Source organism: Macaca thibetana, chromosome 8 (assembly GCF_024542745.1).
Source record: "Macaca thibetana thibetana isolate TM-01 chromosome 8, ASM2454274v1, whole genome shotgun sequence".
In the NCBI taxonomy this organism is placed as follows: Eukaryota; Metazoa; Chordata; class Mammalia; order Primates; family Cercopithecidae; genus Macaca; species Macaca thibetana.
The window spans coordinates 91,935,484-91,954,199 of NC_065585.1; positions in this window are offsets into that span (position 1 = coordinate 91,935,484).

The window sequence follows — 18,716 nt, forward strand, 5'->3', positions numbered from 1 at the left end:
GGACTATTTATCCTGTCTAATCTTTGTACAGGCAGTGGGAAAATGGCAGTCTCCTGGGTTGGTCAATGGCCAGCTTATTTGCCTGGGTGCTTAATTTCAACAGAGTCATTGTGTTGAGATTGTTTTTAGCCCCACAACTTTTTCAACCAGCAGGGACCTCACACACCAGATGGCTCCCTGCTCTTGCCTTTCTCAACAGGGTCTTCTAAAGAAACTTGCTTACAGTGTCACAATTAGTCAGAGGTAAAATGAAGAGAGAAATCCAAGCTTTCTGATTTCACAAAGTTCTTTCCCATTAGTCCCCACTGATCTAAATTACCTTGAACTCATTTTAGAAAGAAAAAGAGAGTGCAGATAAGGAAACGGTTTGCCCTCAAGTGACTTAGACAAAATAAGTATTATTTCCATGGTTACCTGTGCAAATAATGTTCTACAGGAATACATTCACTCCACCATCTTATGAAGTACAGCAGGACTTCTGTGTAGTTAGAAAGCTGGTGGCTGTCAGTAAAGTTGTCACAGAAGGGACCAAATCCAGCAGCCTGGAGGCCAACAGCCAGGGGACACCAGGATTTTTAGATGAATAGACATGGATGGGGAGCTAGTGCCAGCTAGGAAAGGAGGGAGTAGAGTAGTAAAAATAATGGTGAGACCAGTATTGTAATCTCTTCAGTTTTGTAGCGCTATTTTCTTTCATTTGTTGTTGTTGTTGTTGTTTGTTTTTTGTTTTTGAGATGGAGTTTCGCTCTTTCCCTCAGGCTGGAATGAAGTGGCACAATCTCGGCTCACTGCAACCTCTGCCTCCTGAGTTTAAACGATTCTTCTGCCTCAGCCTTCCAAGTAGCTGGGATTACAGGTGCCCACCACTACATTCAGCTAGTTTTTGTATTTTTAGTAAAGACAGGGTTTCACCATCTTGGCCAGGCTGGTCTTGAACTCCTGACCTCAGGTGATCTGCCTGACTTGGTCTCCCAAAGTGCTGGGAATACAGGCGTGAGCCATCACGCCTGGCCTGTAATTCTACTTTGTGTAATCCTATAATATTGAAATGTCTTATTAATGACCATGAGCACATCTCAAAAGATTCCTAGACTTTGCTCCCCCTCTGGTCTTTCAAAGATATTTTTGGTTGATCTTATGCAGGTAGAGAGTAGAATGATGGTTACCAGAGGCTGGGAAGGAGAGAGTGGGCAGTATAGGGTCGGTTAATGTGTGCAAACATACAGTTAGAGAGACGGAATAAAAGTTTCCACAGCAGGCCGGGCGCGGTGGCTCAAGCCTGTAATCCCAGCACTTTGGGAGGCCGAGACGGGCGGATCACGAGGTCAGGAGATCGAGACCATCCTGGCTAACACGGTGAAACCCCGTCTCTACTAAGAAATACAAAAAACTAGCCGGGCGAGGTGGCAGGCGCCTGTAGTCCCAGCTACTCGGGAGGCTGAGGCCGGAGAATGGCGTGAACCCGGGAGGCGGAGCTTGCAGTGAGCTGAGATCCGGCCACTGCACTCCAGCCTGGGCTACAGAGCGAGACTCCGTCTCAAAAAAAAAAAAAAAAAAAAAAAAAAAAAAGTTTCCACAGCAGAGCAGGGTGACTAGAGTTAACAACAAGATACTGTGTATTTCAAAATAGTTATATGAAATATAACTATTTCGTTTTGAAATGACAAGATTTGAAATGTTCCCAACACAAAGAAAAGATAAATGTTTGAGATGATGGATATTCTAAATGTCCTGATTTGGTCATTACACATTGCATGCGTGTATCAAAATATCACATGTACCCCATATATGTGTATGGTTATTATGTACCAATAAAAAAAGATATTTTCAGACATCCTTTGGTTCCTACCAAATCCACTTTTTTTTTTTTTTTTTTTTTTTTTCTGAGACGGAGTTTCGCTCTTGTTGCCCAGGTAGGAGTGCAATGGCGCCATCTCAGCTCACTGCAACCTTCACCTCCCGGGTTCAAGCGATTCTCCTGCCTCAGCCTTCGGTGTAGCTGGGATTACAGGCATGCGCCACCAACCTGGCTACTTTTGTATTTTTAGTAGAGACAGCGTTTCTCCCTGTTGGTCAGGCTGTTCGAAAACTCCCGACCTCAGGTGATCCTCCCGCCTTGGCCTCCCAAAGTGTTGGGATTACAGGCGTGAGCCAGAGTGCCCAGCCCCAAATCCACTTTCTACAATGAATAAACTTATCTCTGTCTTTGGTCTTTTACCCTTTTGACTTATCACCTTGGTTAACATATGGTCTTCAATAGTCCTGGATCACCTTTGATTTAGGTTAATCCATTGCACTGTACCTTCTTCCCTTGTACTGATAATGCCTATGTTTCATCTCGGGCATTGTTTCCCTATCACACTCTCACATCAATATTCACACATCAATATATACTTTCCTCTCTCCATCCTCATGATAATCTACCAACCTTGTGAACAGTAACACATCTTGAATATAGGGATTCAGGTTGTAGGGATGAGAACACAGAGCTTGAAGTCGGAAGGCTAGTTCATCTCTTGGCTCAGCTTCTTACTACGTGGGTGGCTTTGAAAAATGTACAACCTGTTTCCTTTTTAAAAGGGGAAACAGGCCTAGCGCTGTGGCTCATGCCTGTAATCCCGGCACTTCGGGAGGCTGAGGCAGGCAGATCACTTGAGGTCAGGGGTTCGAGACAAGCCTGGCTAACATCGTAAGACCTCATCTCTACTAAAAATACAAAAATTAGCTCGGTGTGGTGGCGCACACCTATAGTCCCAGCTACTTGGGAGGCTGAGGCATGAGAATTACTTGAACCTGGGAGGTGGAGGTTGCAGTGAGCCAAGATGGCATCACTGCACTCCAGCCTGGGCAACAGAGCGAGACTCCATCTCAAAAATAATAATAACAAAATAAAATAAAAGGGGAAATAATATTATTCTACCATCCTTTAGAGTAATCTTCATGGCCAAATGACATGATGTTTGTGAATTAGTTTGGGTTCCCCACATGCAGACTGAGACAAGAATTCAAATGCAAGTGAGGTAGGTTAGATAGGATGCTCATAGCCTCCCTCAAGCAAGAACAAACTTACCAAATTGATGGAGAGAACAAACTGCCTGACAGTGCACAAACCACATCCTGGGCTCACGGTTAGAACATCCTACAGTCAGGAGGTAAAAGGGCAGATGGGAAAACTCACAAATTCACATGAACGCAGAAACCCAACATTAGTGTCCTTGAGCTGACCTGTGTTCATTATAATAGTAAAAAATACACCCTTGGGTGGAGAATTAATATGCTAATGAGACATGCGATATATGTACTAGCCTGTATGGCCACCACACGTGCAGGCTTGGGAAACCATCTGCAACATGCTCAACAGCAACACCCCTTCCCACCCCTTTGAATAATCATGCACATCTCCCATAATGGGTAGTACTTCAGTACCAGATGGCGCTGTCTCCTTCTCAAGCATCCAGCTATCAGAGTTACTTTCACTTTGCAATAAACTTCTTTACCTACTTTCACTTTGAACTCACTCTCAATTTTTTTTATTTATTTCTTTTTTATTTTATTTATTTTTATAGAGATGGGATCTCACTCAGGCTGGTCTTGAACTCCTAGGGTCAAGCAATCTTCCTGCCTTGGCCCCACAAAGTGCTAGAATTACAGGCATGAGCCACTGCGCTGACCACACTCTCAAATTATTTTGTGCCACGAAGTCAAGAACCCGAACTGGCGCACTAACAACACAAGTAGCTTCTGTGGAAGGGGCTGGAAACACCTGCTGGGGAAGGGAAGAAGTGGTGCTAGAATGGAAAGCAGGACTTAAAGGGCAGCACATACATTCTATGTGGGCACCTGGGGTTTCCTCCTTCAAGAAAACTCTTTCTAAAGAAAGCAAAAAGCACACATCTCACAGTTGCCCTACCTGAGATTCACGGAAGCCAGGCTGCTGCTGGGGAAAGTTTTGGGGGAGTTAGCTCCCCAGCAGTTCCAGCCTGCCCTGCACCTGGACAGGCTCTTTCTGGGCTTCTGGGGTGCACTGCAGTGGTGAGGGCTGAGGGATGTGGCATAAATTGTGTCATGATTATTATTCCTTAGAAGCCCTATCATTTGAGTCCCAGGAACCTCCTCAGCCTGTGCTTGCTACTCTCCTCGCTGCTAATTCTTCAAGACCCTCCTTGCACATTGTCACAGCTGCCAAGAAATCTTCATCTCCACTCCACTTCATCCACCAGAAATAGAGGACAGCCATCTACTGCTTAGACCTTCTCCACCTCCACCATCTTTAACTTTGACATTTTCTTTTTTGTTTACAGTCTATTATCTCTTGGCCTTTCCTGCTTTCTCACCCCTTCTGAACTTCATTTTCAGCTTTCCTAATCCCTGCTTGTTCCTTATTTTCATAGGCCCAGGAGGACATCCTTGGTTTCATCTGCCTCCTAATCTACCAGATGGTCAGTGGGTTAGTCTACATTCCAGAGAGCAGCCTAGAATTCCACAGTCTATTGATCTTTTAACAATTCATATTACCAGTTCCCAAACTTTGTTGCTTCTTGTGTGTTCTCAATGTCTTAGAGCATTATGCTCACTATCTTGGCACCAAAAGTACTGCTTAAAGTTTCTCATATCAGCATTAAGAGATGTGACGAATTAAAAAAAAAAAAAAAAAACTCCTACACTATATCAGACAGGTTTATACAAACTGTTAATAGGTATCTTGCTAAAGTAACATTTCAAGATCAAATAATTTGGGCAAATTATTGACTAAACAAGATGTAAAGGCACATTATCATCTAACTTCTCGGAGCTATGAAATAGGCTCACAAGTGTTATGAATATTTCCAACCTAAATAACAGAGAGAGGCTCTCTAAAAGAAGATATTTATTAGGGAATAGAACATTGCAATGGGAACACACATACCCTATTAATATATGTGTCAGGGAGGTAAAAGGCAAAGATTTCTAAAGAAAAAAATGAGGACTACATAATTGTTTTTGAAATACTTACCTTTGGTTACAAAGATCAATGACAAGGGTGACACCAGTACAAGTTTGGACAGGCAGTTGCGGGGCAGATATTCTTGTATATATTTTTTGTACAGTTGCAATGGGTTGTGTGCCAGGCTGTGGTTTTTGTATAGTCTTTTTCATCATCAGGCACACAAGTGTCAGAATCCCTTCTTTACAGTTTTTGCTGGCGCCATTTGTCAGGGTTTTCTTAATATTCATGACTCCATTTGGATTCTGACAACTTTCGCAATAATTAAGAAGATACAGTTGGCAAAGTTCCCAAAGTTATTTGACTCAAGGTTCCACAGAGTAAGTTTTGGGAAACACTAATTTATTATGATCATAAATCACTACATGTCTCAACATTGTGGGACCAGGTGCATGGCGTCTAGCTACTTTGTGTAGCTGGTCAAGAGGGGCTTGTGAACACTGCCATTCCAAAAGAGAGAGATATTTTGACTGGGTTTTGTTTTTTGTTTTTTGTTTTTTTTTTCCAGCTGTATTCATAGACAATAGAAATCATTCCTTTAAACTTGAGGCATAAACCATATACTGAAGGAGAGAGCATTCTGGCAATTTTCAAACTGTGACAGTTTAGTGGAATTGGTCATTCAACCTCCAGAAACTTTTACCTTTGTTCCTTAAAGATGTCCTACATTGTGATTATTGCTTGGATGGAGCTGGAGGCCATTATCTTCAGCAAACTAACACGGGAACAGAAAACTAAATATCCCATGTTCTCTTTATAAGCCTGAGCTAAATAATGAGAACACATGGACACAAAGAGGGAAACAACAGACACTGTGTCCTTCTTGAGGGGGGAGGGTGGGAAGCAGAAGGAGGAGCAGAAAAAATAACTATTGGGCACTAGGCTTAGTACCTGGGTGATGAAATAATGTGTACAACAAAACCCTGTGACACAAGTTTTCCTATACAACAAACCTGCACATGCACCCCCTGAGTCTAAAAGTTAAAGAAAAATATGTCCCAGCCTTAACAGTCTGTGATTAAAACTAAAGTCAATGTCCAAAGTGCAGTAGCTCCTCGGCTTCCCATCTGTTTCACTAGCAAGAGAGAATCCCCTAATAGTTTTTAAGAATTCCCCTAGCTCTCAACCCTCAGTACCACAAATGTTACCAACATTTGTTGAAGACTTGGCCCTCCGTGTGGCTTGCCTGTTGCCCACGGGGGGAGCAGAACTCCACGCTCCCCTGTAGGTAGACTCTTCAACCGCAGCCGTCTGTACCCTAGTGAAAGGGCCTGCGCCCACAGCGCCACCATCTGGCTGCCAGCTATGTCTGCACGAAAGCCCTGGGGGGCCAGCGGAGATCAGATCCAATCAACTGCTCCTCTTGACCCATGGTGGTTCACACACCATTGCTGTCTTGAACCCCTAAGCTATCTGTGGCTGTTTTCTGAATACCCGGCAGGTCACAAAGCTAAAGTTCCATCCGAGCCACAAGCTTCATGGCCTATTCACTGGCACTAGAGCAGCAGATGCAGTTTTATGCCAACTCATCCATTTTGAGTTCTTCTGAAAAGTACAAAAGAAGATACCAGACTGGGAGCAGTGGCTCACCCTTGTAATCCTAGAACTTTGGGAGGCCAAGGCGGGTGGATCACTTGAGGCCAGGAGTTCAAGACCAGCCTGGACAACATGGTGAAACCCCATCTCTATAAAAAATACAAAAATTAGCCAGGTATGGTGGTGTGCACTGCAGTTCCAGCTATGCTGGAGGCTGAGGTGGAAGGATCTCTTGAGCTCAGGAGGCGGAGGCTGCAAAGATCCATGATTGCACCACTGCACTCCAGCCTGGGTGACAAAGCGAGACACTTTCAAAAAAGAAAAAAAGGAGAATACCTTCCTTCGATGTCACCATGCTTGATCAGTGGCATGGCCCAGAAAAACTGCCTGGAACTCAAGACTAGGTGATCAAAGCCCTTTTATTCCCACTTGTAGCCATTTTCGTGGTAGCCACATACTAGCCCAGAAGTTTCCTCCAGAGATCTAAGCTCCTCCATTTACAGGAGGGATGCCCAGTGCCATGCATTCACTACACCCTGGAGAGGAGTTTGGGGCCCGAAAAGGGTCAGGTAGATGTTTTCCACTATAGAGAAGACCCCTGACCTCCAAAGCAGGTTTCATAAGCTGCCTCATTTGAGACCTAATTCCCAAACTCAAATGATGAAGAAACAGTAGTCTACGTTTAAAAACTGCCATTCAGAAGAAAAGAAAAATCATTCAGTAACACAGAAGAGTGCAGGAATTAACCAGCTTGAGTGAAGCACAGCACAGTGCTGGCAGATAACAAGTTCTCATTCACCAGTCCATGTAATAATGGTGAGTACTGATGCATCATTAAGAGTGAGGAAGTGGACCCATTCTGTTCTCCAAAGCTGAGAGCATCTCAGAGATTTCCGTGACGACTGCGGCTAGTTTTTTGTATTTTTTAGTAGAGACGGGGGAGGAATCGCTGGACCGCCCATTCTGGGTTCAGGCTGTCTTACAGAACATTGAAGTTGGTACATGAAGATGTGTGGATTAAAGCTGTGATTTCTGCCATAAACTCTCTTCCCCAGGTTAAAAGAGGGAAAAAGATCACCACATTGACCAGCACAGCATGCACTGATTGTGTGCACTTGACTGGTAAAGGGAGACACACCACTGAGTAGTTCCCTAGGGGAAGAAAGTCTGTGGGTGTGTTTGGGGAGTTATGCACTAGGGAGGGGGTGGGTAAGTAACTGTATCTACACAAATTATGGAGTGAAGTTGCTCCCTGAATAGAATGAGTCTGAATAGCACTGGGGCAGGCTCACAGTGAATTCCATTTCCTGCTTCGATATTGAAAACAGAGTAACAGTAAGTTGTGTCTGGGCAAAGGAAATATGGGAAAAGAAAGTGATCAACTTTCACTTTATAAGGAAAATTAACACATAAAGTTCTCAAATAATTTTCAGTCAAATAAATTCTTACATGACTTTCGGGCTTCAGAGATGCTGGTAAAAAGTCAAGACCCTGAAGACCAAACTTTCCATGCTGGGCAGGTGCCCTGGGCAGTTTGCCTTAGGTGGAGGGAACCCGGAATGGAGGAGCAGGAGAACAGGTTAAGGGGCAGACAGGCAGACCCTGAGGGGAAGGGGGGCTTATTCTGTGCCCACCAGAGACCCCCAGAAGGAATGTTTCATGAGCTGGTGGGCTTCTGAAAGGTTCTTCTGAGGTTGAACTGGGGATGCACTGGACAACTTTGAGGTTGAAGACCGGATCTATTCTGAATCATGAAATCAGCTAATTTCAACATACATGAGGTGTTTGGGACACAAAGAACTATGACAGATGTTGGTTGGATGGATTCACCTTAGTCCACTTCTGAGTAGAAAGGCCTGTTCATGCCTCCTTTGTATGCAGAAAGTAGCTCTGGAAGTCTGTAGGTCCACAGATGTCTTCAAGGCATTTTCTAGATAATAAAATATGATTGTACTCAAATGCACTAAAATCAACCTATAGGTAAAATCAAGAAAACAGGCTTGGTGATAGTAATAATTTTTAGTGACCACTGGTAATTTATAAAACTATGTGATTTGTCGTTAGCTACAAGAACTAATTAGATTAAGCACTGGTTTAGAGGACTTACTATGGGTCCTTCAGGGTAAACTCTTTATAACAACATACTTTCCATACATGCTCATCTAATTATGTGCTAAAAAGATTCTAAAAATTCCCTGTACTAAAATTATGCATTCACCTATCTAAACATTACTTATCATGTGATGTTTAGATAGGTGAATGGGTGATTTACTGTTCAAACTGGTACACTTTTGCAAGTGAAAGTTATAGTTGCATACAGAGAGAGTTATATAGTTATTCATTTGAGGTTCTTTGAAGGTAAGCCTTTATAAAATAACACACACACACACACACATACACACACACCAACTTTTCTTTATACTTTCTATTCCAGGTTTGACCTTTACTAATAACATTTAGTTTCTTTTGACTTTTTTTTTTTTGAAATGGAGTCTCGCTGTGTCACCCAGGCTGGAGTGCAATAGCGCAATCTTGGCTCACTGCAACCTCTGCCTCCTGAGTTCAAGCAATATCTCCTGCCTCAGCCTCCAGAGTAGCTAGGATTACAGGTGTGCACCACCACGCCCGGCTAATTTTTGTATTTTTAGTAGAAATGGGGTTTCACCATGTTGGCCCTGCTGGTCTCAAACTCCTGACCTCAAGTGATCCACCCACCTGGGATTACAGGCATGAGCCACCACGCCCGGCCTCTTTTGACTTTTCAACAGTGGCTTGGGAAAGCATTAAAGGTCTGTGCAAATATATTTTAATAATCTTTCCTTTTCTTTACTGGGTTATTCAAAAATACTAATTTTACAGGTTAAATTTATTTACATTGTTTTGCACATTTCCTTTCTTTGAAAATACAGCTAAATTCTCACAAATTTTAAAATATGGGTATGTTCAGCTTCATAGTACTACACACTCTCTCTCTCTCTCTCTGTCTCTTTCCCTCTCCCAACAGCTCTCATCTACAGGGGTCATCTCTAGTTGTCTGGTAGGTAGCCCTGGGAGGATTTAGGGCAGTGGGGATATTGGCGTGGTGTGTAAGAGTTAGATAAAGGAGAGAGGCTGGGAGTAGACTTGGGATTGGGTAGTTTGCACGTAAAACACATGCTCCCGGCTGAGTTATTTGTTATCTCCAGAACTGGCCAGCCCTGGGAGGGGCAGTCTCTCCAGAGGCCAGCAAGATGTTTAAGATAGCCAACCATCCTAAGATGCAGAAAATTTTAGAACACATGATTAATGCAATTTCGTGTTAAATTTAGTATGTGTGTAGGTTTACTGAAACAAGAAAAAAAATAGTAATTAATATGAAAAGAATTCACCAAATATTGAAAAGAGCTCTGAGAAAGGCAATGACTATAAAGACATTCTTTCTATTATCTTCCCACTGTTTCTGAGATGTGAGTTCACATGACTACTGAATTGACAGTGTGGGATTAATTTCCATTCAGTCATCTTCTTAGTCTTAGTGCAAAGTTTTGTGCAATTAATATAGCAACTGTCAGTTCTAGGAGCTGGGAAATTTTAAAAAACAAACAAATGCAGCCACTGTACTTTCAGTGTCATTCTGTCATGAATAGGAACTGAATAGTACTGCTGAGGAATGGGGCTTGCAGCTAGCTCTTCCTCGTCATCACGTACCCAAAGGCACAAGACTCTGCAGGACGGAAAAAGAAATTCACAACTTTAGACTATGTAGGTCACTAGAAACAGATTTCTAGAGAAAGTCCCACACTGGATAACAAAAATCAAAAGTAATGGTCAAAGGCCTTTGAAAGTTGCTCTGGGCTCTGATCACACACATTCACATCCCTTTTGTAACTAAAACAAAAAAAAGAAAAAGAAAAAGAAAATGGCCAGTCACAATGGCTCACACCTATAATTTAGTGTTTGGGAGGCCGAATGTGGGAGGATCACTTAAGTCCACGAGTTCTAGACAAGCCTGGGCAACATAGTGAGCCCCTGTCTCTACAAAAAGTTAACAATTAGCCAGGCCTGGTGGCTCGTGCCTATAGTTTCAGGTACCTGAAAGGACGAGGTGGGAGGATTGCTTGAGCCCAGGACTTTGAGGCAGCTGTGAGCTTTGATCACACCACTGCACTCCAGCCTGGGCAACAGAGTGAGACTCTGTCTAAAAACAAATTAAAATTAAAATAAACATTGGCAAGTTCATATTGATAATCTTTCTTTTTTTTTCTTTTTTTTTTGAGACAGAATTTCACTCTTGTTGCCCAGTAGAGTGCAATAATGCCATCTCGGCTCACCACAACCTCCACCTCCTGGGTTCAAGCAATTCTCCTGCCTCAGCCTCCCGAGTAGCTGGGATTACAGGCATGTGCTACCATGCCCAGCTAATTTTGTATTTTTAGTAGAAATGGGATTTCTTTATGTTGGTCAGGCTGGTCTCGAACTCCTGACCTCAGGTGATCCACTCGCTTGGCCTCCCAAAGTGCTGGGATTACAGGTGTGAGCCACTACACCTGGCCGTGGTAATCTTTCATTGGGTTTTATACTTTTTTTTTTTTTTTTAAGAGATGAGGTCTCATTTTGTCACCCAGGCTGGAGTGCAGTGGTGTGATAGTAGCTCATTGCAGCCTCAAACTCCTGGGATCAAACGATCCTCTCACCTCAGCCTCCAAGTAGCTGAGATTACAGCACTTGGCTAGATTTGATACAGATTTTTACAAATTTGTATTCACTCCTTTTTCTGCAGCCTTCCAGAAATGTGAAAATACAGAGCCTCTCTCTCCTTTTTTTCTTCTGTGTGTTTCCAGACTTTCAGAGCCAAAAGGATGTTCCTTTTCAGTGGGAGCCTCTTGCATTCAGCCATCTATGTATTCAGTCATTGACTTATTCAACATTCATTTATGTGGCACCATCAGTTTTCAAAATGGGAATGTTTGTAGCTCACTTTGAAAACAGAAAAAAAAATGAGGTTGAAAGCATTCAGTTAAGGGTGTGCACATAGAATCCAGCCTCCACCACCTATTTGCTATGTTACTTTGGGCCAATGAGCTTTCCTCTCCGAGTCTCAGTTTCATCATCTGTAAAATGGAAAGAAAAATGTGATATAAGATATGGGAGGCTGGGTGGCTCATGCCTGTAATCCCAACACTTTGGGAGGCTGAGGTGGGTGGATCACGAGGTCAGGAGTTCAAGACCAGCCTGGCTAAGATGGTGAAATCCCATCTCTACTAAAAGTACAAAAATTATCTGGGCATGATGGTGGCTGCCTGTAATCTCAGCTACTAGGGAGGTTGAGGTAGGGAACTGCTTGAATCCGGGAGGTGGAGTTTGCAGTGAGCCAAGATCTTGCCACCGTACTCCAGCCTGGGAGACAGAATGAGACTCTGTCTCAAAAAACAAACAAACAAACAAAAAGACAACAACAACAACAACAAAAACCATATGGGATTGTTGTGAAGAAATACAAAAGTGTAGAATATGTGACGCTCCCAGAACTTCCCTGCCAATCAGCAAATCTGAACAGCTTTTGTTCTGGGTTTATAACATTCACTACCCATATCGAGCTATAGAGTTTTTCTTCCCCAAAGGCGCTAGCAACACACCTGAGAGGATAATATTCATGTGCTCCACACAGCTGTATAACAGCACCCGCTGAGTGCTGTTATAAAGTCTGATGGTAACTCCTGGAAAGCGACCTACGACCCTCTGCTTCTGTCTGAGCCCATCTTGCAGGCTGGGCTTCTAACTGCACAGAGCACTGGACTTCATTGCTTCCATTCCGTTTCATGCAGCAGACGAATCATTTTCTCCGAACACACTGTGCACTTTCCTTGCTATGCTTGGGCTGCTGGCTGTTTTAGCACACCATTCTCTGTCTTCTCAGTTTGTTGAAATTCTACTGACTCTTTCAGGCCTGGTGCTAAGATGACATCCTCCCAAAAAGCAGCTCTGACTGCCCCACTTCTACCAAGCAAGGGCAGAACTCACCAGTCTTCACAAGGCTCCTTATAATTTTGACCATACAGAGATTTGGAATCTTTTACCTCACAAGTGTCAAGAAGATGCTAAACAGGGTTGTAACACTTGACAGGAATATCTTTAGGATAATGAAGATAGTTGCACCCTTGTGAGATTGCTTCTCTTAAAAAAAAAGGAGGGTAAAATATTGCAGACCCTTTAGCAACAGGCCATGTCTCAGCTCCTTCTCTTCCAGCCTTGTGAAGTCTTTTGCACTTTTTTTTGAAAGAATAATAGAGTATTCTGAATAAACTTTCAGTTCTTCAGAGTAAATTAACCAATATATAGCCTTTGGATCAAATACCATACCCTCATTTGGAAGTACATCTGACATTTTCAATATTTTCCAGTTCCCAACCAATCTACTTAATATCACTTGAGCTCCCATTCCCTAAAACGGGAAACTTTGTTGCACTCGTGACTTCTAACTACAGTTTCTTTGCCTATGTACTGTGTGTGTGATATTTAATGTATAATGCTGTATTTTGGAAAATATTCAGTTCTACTATGGAAAAGACAAATGCTGAAATGGGTGAGACTCATGAGATGAGTTAAGCCTAGAGAGGTAACAAGTTAGCACCCATCAGGTCTGCTGAAGAGTTAAGTAGAACATTTGTATGGAACACAGAGAGAAAGGGATGGAAAGACTCAGTATTCAGCAGGGTTTGACAGGCAATTCCTCCTGTGATCCCAGCTACTCAGGAGCTGAGGTGGGACAATGGGTTGAGACCAGGAGTTCAGGACCAGCCTGGGCAACATAGCAAGACCCCTCTTTGACTTCTTCAAATTCGTGTCTCCCTAAAATGTACAAAAGCAAGCTGTACCCTGACCACTTGGGACATATGTCATCAGGACCTCCTGAGGCTGTTTCACTAGTGCATCCTTAAGTTTGGCAAAATAAACGTTCTAAATTGATTGAGACGTGTCTCAGATACTTTTGGACTCACACTGTTTACCAATAGAAGGAACCAGAGCTTCTTGAAGAAATGGCTGATTCTAGGGCTGAGGCAGGAAATACTCAAGATAGGTGTATTAGGTCGTTCTTGCATTGCTATAAAGACATACCTGAGGCTGCATAGTATACAAAGAAAAGAGGTTGAATTGGCTCACTGTTCTTCAGGCCTTATAGGAAGCATGGTGCTGACAGCTGCTTCTAGTGAGGCCCCAGAAGCTTACAGTCATGGCAGAAGTTGATGGGGAGCCAGCGTGTCACATGGTAAGAGTGATGCAGGGAGGTGCCAGGCTCTTTTAAACAACCAGATCTAATGTGATCTCACTCATCACCAAGAGGGTGGCACTAAGCCACTCAAGAGGGATCCACCCCCATGATCCAATCACCTCCCACCATGCCCCATCTTCAACATTGGCAATCACAATTTCAACATGAGATTTGGAGGGGACAAACATCCAAATTATATCCATAGGACAGAACTTTTTTAAAAAAAGGTAAAACAGGATTATCCAAAAGAAAAAGGGCAGGATTATCTTGTAATGCCAGAAAGTGCTTCAAAACACACACACACACACACACACACACACACACACACACACACACAGTAGGAGTTTGTCAAAATGACACAAGAGCCAACTGTGCTCCTCAATGACCAAAGCTGGAACAATTTAAAAAACCCAAACAAGGTGGTATTGGATGGTAACCCAAAATAAAAAATAAATATGCATGAATCATATAAATAAATACTGAATGAATTTAAAAGTGGAGGAGAATAGAAAACCTCCTGTGCAGAAGAAGTCTGTACAACTTATGTAGATACTCTCCCCTCAGTAAGGTGAACTAGAACTTTCCACTCTTTATTTTTATTTTTTAATTTTTGTTGAGACAGGGTCTCACTCTGTTACCCAGGCTGGAGTACAATGGCGCAATCCTGGCTCACTGCAACCTCAACCTCCACGGCCTGAAGCGATCCATCTGCTTTGACCTCTCAAAATGCTAAGATTACAGGCATGAGCTACCTTGCCCAGCTGACTCCCCACCCTTTAAGTGTTGACTGTACATCGTTACTTCCAAAGAATACAACAATGAACAGGGGAATAAAGATAGCAACTTTACTGTGGAAAAGCCTGACCCATACTACATCAGCCAGTGGATCAAGGTCAGCATTGACACTAACAAGTCATGTTGATATGCACCCTTGATATGATTTGATAAAAGTGGCACTTCCCCTCTGTGATCTTCCTCCGGAAAACACGTAACCCCCATCTAACCAAAAGAAGACATTTGCCAAATCCCAAACAAGGGACATTCTACAAAATACCTGACCAGTGTTCCTCAAAACTGCCAAGATCATCAGAAACAAGGGAAATCTGAAAAACTGTCGCAGCCAGGAGGAGCCTAAGGAGGCAGTGACTACATGGAATGTGGGATCCTGGATGGGATCCTGGAAGAGAAAAGCATCATTAGCCAAAAACTACAGAAATCTGAATGATGCACACATGCACTTCAGCTAGGAGGAATGTCTCAATATTGGTTAATTAACTGTAACAGATGCACCACACTCCTGTAAGATGTTAATAACAGGGGAAACAGGATGTGCAGTACATGAGGGCTTTCTGTTCTGTCTTCACTTTTCTTTTCTAGAGATTTTCTGTAAATCTACTTTAAAATGAAAGGTTCTTTTTTTTTTTTTTTTTTTAAGAAGCCTGAGATTTTAAGATACTAGGCTTTCCAATAAGCAAAAGTTACTTTCAAACAATTTGGTTTTACATATGTTAAGAATGAATTTTTAAAATGAATCACTTATACACAAAGTTTTATTTTCTGTCTGGGTTAACTCACACACATATCTGGCAGAGACAGACAATGAATTAAGAGGTTAAGATAGAGGGAAGCACTTTCTTATTGGACAAATTATTTTTGACAACTAAAACTTTGTCACCTGTCCCGATGCAGTGGAGGAATAGCAACTCTGAATCCAACAACCTTAACCCCACGGCTGTCCAAGGCTCCACCACAGAAGCACAGCAGAGACTTGAGTCTGTCAGAGCTTTTCCAAGCTTCCAGACGCAAAATGATGCACCAGTCCTTTGAAAGACAAAATTTCAGTTCTGCAAATAAAAGAGGAAATGATAATTTTTGAATGTGCATATGGCATAAATAACATTAAAAGGTCAGGAAAATGATCATACTTATCTGTAGGAGTATTTGTGTTTATTTGAACCTTGGTTTCTATTTGATCACTTAGCACTGACAGGGAAGAATCCAGCTACTATTCATCATAAAAACTTTTCACTTTTTCATCAGTGTAAGAGTACAGAATGAAAATAAAATATTGATACACAAGGACTCATTTATGCACCACCTTGTCCTAGACAGGAGTTGATGCAGCAACCTGGTTCACATACATTCATTGCTTTCTAACTGAAAATGTGGACTGATGCTCTGGGCTGTCTAAGCACATTCCTTCTATTGTGTTACCTGGAGGCTCTAGCAACCCAGATATGAAATAAGCCATCACTATAAAGCTAACTTGTTTAATAAGAATGCGTGTTGCCATTGCTCTGGAATTGCTGCTAAGGTCTCACATTCTAAGTTCAGATCGCTGCCTAGGCCAGCCCTGTCTCACTTCTCTCACGGAGATGATAAGAGAATGGTTCCCACCACCAAGCACCCCCTCCCAGAATCCCCTCCTGCTACCCTCATCCACAGAAAGAGAGACCAGACCCAGGGACCAGAGGTGGCTGAAGAAACTGTTCTTACTCTTCCCTCAAAGGGAGCTTCCCTCCCTTTGACCAGGGAGGAGGACCTCAGGGAGTCCCTTGTGAGGACTGGAGGCCTACGCTAGAAGAGGAGACCAGCATTTTCACTCTGGGTGGATGTCTGCTTACCACGGACTTGGAGAAGTTTTCCTGGGTACTGTAGCAGTGGAAAAGAATAGTAAAGAGAGACAATGTGGTGAAGAAATGCCAGTCAGCCTCCTAGGAGATATGGAATAGATCCCCCAGTGTCTGATGGCTTAAGGTTTTGGCCTCAAAAAGTAGACACTGCAGCTACAGACTTGCCTGGACCACCTTATACATCAGAGAACTCGGCATGATGACCCCAGAAGAGAAGAACAAAGCTGTTCAAGGACTGCAAAGCCCAAGAGAATTACAGAGAATAATTCCTCACCGTGGGACATCAGAACATCATACAACCTTACTGGACCCACAGATAACGAATTCCAACAGCGGTTGCTACCACCCAAATTGAGGAGTGCAATGTGTCCCCAGCAGGCAACAATTTAAACATTCTCTTCTCCACTTTTCACTTTCCCAGGAGAATGGAAGGAGGCAAATCACCCACTGTTCTGGTCTGCCCCGGAGGAGGAAAGAAAAATTGCTTTGAAGTTTAAAAATAAAAAATGAAAACCAAAAAACAGGGTGTGAACTTTACATACTAGAATGAGGGTTCTGATATCTGACCCTGGAGGCTAAGGTATGGAGTACGGCCAGAGTGGCATTCAGGATGCCACTCCCCAGTGGGAAATGTGATCTAATATATCTTATTTGAGAGACAGGTATTGGAGAAAACACTTTTTTATGTTTTTACTTCACACTTTTAGGGTACTCAGCATACAAGTAATATCAACAAGAATTTAATGCCCAAGGGGATTTATACCATGTAGACAATTTTTATTATTTTTTATTACCTTTCTAGCAACTTTAAATACTTTTTTGCAAAAAAAAAAAAAAAAAAAAAAAGAAAGTAATAATAAATGGTGGCAACACAGATTTTTCTCTTCTCACATCACAATAGGAAAATGCCAATATCGGCCAGGCAGGGGGGTTCGAGCTTCTAATCCTAGCATTTTGGGAAGCCAAAGTGGGTGGATCATTTGAGCTGAGAAGTTCTAGACCAGCCTGGGCAAAACGGCGAAACCTCCGTCTTTTTTTTTTTTTTTTTTTTTTTTGAGACAGTTTCACTCTTGTCACCTAGGCTGAAGTGCATTGCGAATTTGGCTCACTGCAACCTCCACCTCCTGAGTTCAAGCAATTCTCCTGCCTCAGCCTCCTGAGCAGCTGGGATTACAGGCATGTGCCACAATGCCTGGCTAATTTTTGTATTTTTAGTAGGAGGGGGTTTCACCATATTGGCCAGGCTGGTCTTGAACTCCTGATCTCAGGTGATCCACCTGCCTCGACCTCCCAAAGTGCTGAGATTACAGGCATGAGCCACCATGCCCGGCTGAGACCCCATCTTTAAAAAAGAAAAAAAAAAGAAAAAGAAAATGTCAATATCTTTAAAACTGGCTAAACTAATTTTATCTGAGGCCCTTGTATTTTCCTCCAGTTTTGTCTTGAGATTTCTCCCAAGAGAGTGGCAACCCTCGCCCCGCCCCAGCACGACCAGGGGAAGCGGGGCTGGTTGTGGACAATGTGCCTTTCTGAGGATGCTGCCTCATCCCGAAGGATGCCTCCTGCCTATGTGTCCAACTTGTGACCAGGGTCCCCCTCACAGGAAACATGTTTATTCCAGTAGATGCCCTGTTGGCTCTTAGGTGACCTGTGTCCAGTTACTCCTTCTAGGAGAGCCCTGACCGAGAGGAGTGTTGGGTCAAGTGTGCCGGTCAGGGGAGACAGAGGAGAGAGCACAAGAAAACACTTGAAATAACAGAGATAGGGTTTTTCCCACTCTTATTATTTTATTATCTTTTGCAAGAACACACAGGTAACAGAAGTAGTTTTTATTACTTCTCTCAGAGAGGAAGGCAGCATGCCTCACAGGGCCAACAGGAAGAGGAAAGCTGTCTGGGACTTGCACACTCAGACTGCAGGTGGAGAACAAGAGCAAGAAAGACAGAGAGAGGGTGCGTGTGAGGGTCCTGTGGGCTGAAGCCTTTGCTGGGGTCCAGGGCATTACCCAGGCACATTTCCCACAGGGAGTTCTACTTGGTGAGTTTAAAGTAAGCAGACGCAGTTCTAGGGAGTCATGCTGTGGCTGTAACGTGGTCACTATGGCATAACTGCATAGTCCAGGGGGTCAGTGGGGCTAGTCAAGTAGGCTGGATCCAGCTGTCTCATAGTGAGGTGGTCACCAGGAGCAATGTTATAAGAAAAACCCGGGATTGTAATATCCCTTCCCTAAACTGGGAAGGAGTCAAGATACCAGAGAATGACTCTCACAAGTCCAGCTTGATAAGTAGATGAGTTTATTAGGACCGATATACAG